Source organism: Arachis hypogaea, chromosome 3 (genome assembly GCF_003086295.3).
Source record: "Arachis hypogaea cultivar Tifrunner chromosome 3, arahy.Tifrunner.gnm2.J5K5, whole genome shotgun sequence".
Classification (NCBI taxonomy): domain Eukaryota; kingdom Viridiplantae; phylum Streptophyta; class Magnoliopsida; order Fabales; family Fabaceae; genus Arachis; species Arachis hypogaea.
Window position 1 is genome coordinate 78399953 of NC_092038.1, and position 2146 is coordinate 78402098.

A 2146-nucleotide genomic window follows, 5' to 3' on the forward strand; every position below is an offset into this window, starting at 1 on the left:
ACCCTTTATACTGTTTCTGCCTCACATTAATCTGTATATATTATTAAATAACGATAGTGACAAATAATAAAAGATATATTACCATTACTAGTAACTAGTAATAATAGGATCCCAACTAGTGTTTCAAATCTGGCCAGTGCTTTTTTATTTACATTATACTGGTTTTACCTAAATTAATCTAAAAATATTTTAAAATTAAACCAATATATAGATTGTGTTTGTTTACAGGAATTGGATACTGAAACGAACACAGAGACATAAAATTGTATTTGACAGATGAGATATGAACAAAGACATTATATTCAGAGATACTAAATTAGTATATTTTGTGTCTATTTTGACAGGAATGACACAAAAATATTGACAAGAGATACAACTTATTTTTTATTTTTTTTTATTTTTTTATTATTTTTGTTAGTTTTTTATATAATTTTTATTATTATATTTTTTCTCAAATTTTTTTAATGAAAAAATGAGAATAAATTAAATTTTCATAATCTGTTCTACTTTATCACTAAATAAAATACAAAAAATATTAAATTCTGTATCTCTATCATTTATATCTTGTTCTTAGTGTCTTGTCTTGTATGTCCTGTTCTAAAAAACAAACACAACCATAGTGATTGACGTAGAGATAAACAAACATAGCAAATGACTTCAATTTTCAAGAATGTTTGTTTCCTCGTTCACTACAAGATAATTAGTAAATTGCGGCAGAAAATTCTTGATGGTTTCTTGAACCGCTGCCAATCAACGAAATAGTTGCAGTTCTCATGGTGTACACATGATCCATTAAAAACTAATGAGAATAGTGATAGTTTGGTGTCCAAACCGCTGCAAATAACATTTTTTTGGGGTGGGAGGGGGGGAGGAGGAGAGAGTTTATTAAAATTTGGGGCAAGAAGATAAACGACGCCATTCTTCACGTTTTTGCGCAAACTCTGTAAGGGAGAAAAGGCGCCAATCACCATCCCTGAGATATCCCACCACCGTGACTCTTCCCTTCGTCAATTCCAGCCACTACGACCTTGTCATCGTTCTTCCTCGTTACTGGTCTGTTCTTTCCGCACGTCGTGTAGCTCCCGCGGCGCGAAAGGAAAGTGGAAGGGGTCGTCCAAGTCTTCTCACTCCGTCGTGCACGTCCGTGTCGTTGTTGGCGTCTTTCCTATCCGTTCGTCCTGGTGTTATCGTCAGCAGCCTTCCCCCTTATCTTGTTGTGCGTTGCTCGATCGCTTCCTCTCCCTTTTCTCTGGTTCCTTCTTCTCTCTTGTCCGAATTTAATTTGTTTGGTTGTTGATCGATTAATTTTGCTCCAATTTTTCTTCTCCAATTTAACCTTCGGATTTAATTTTGTCCCAATGTCTGAACCTCCCGAGTCTTGATAATTGAATCGGTAGTGTTTATTGCTTGTGGTCATCACTGAATAAAACTAATAAAGAGGAAGACCTCCTCCCTAAACCAAAGGTGGCTGATGCACCACTATTTCATGGTATATTTTAGGTTGAATTGAGCGGATTTTATTCATTATTCTCACACTTATTCATAGAATTTGCATGTTTTACATTTTCCTTCCTAATTTTGTGCTATGATTAAAAACATACTTCTTTGGCCTTAAATTTGATAATTTTTAATTCACTTTAATTCCATTCGATGCCTTGATATGTTTGTTAAGTGATTTTAGGTTTAGAAGACAAAGATTGGATTGAGAGAATGAAGAAAAAGCATGTAGAAATAGAGAACTCATGAAGAAATGAAGGAATTGCTAAACTGTCAATCCTGACCTTTTCGTACTAAATTGATCATAACTTGAGCTATAGAGGTCCGAATGAGGCAGTTTCAGTTGCGTTGAAAAGCTAACATCCGGGGCTTTAAAATGATATGCAATTTGTCATAGTTGCCTTGTTAGGCGACGCGTACGAGTCGCCCATGCGTGCGCGTCGCAGGATCAGCGTGACCCACTTAAAGGCAACACGTGACCAGCAATTTCTGAAGCATATTGGGCCCAATCCAACCAATTTCTGATGCTATTGAACCAGGGATTGAAGGGGGAATGAACCAAAGGAGTCATAGTTGAGTTTTTATCATGTTTTAGGTTAGAATTCTAGAGTGAGAAGCTCTCTTTTCTCTCTAGAATTAGGTTAGGGTT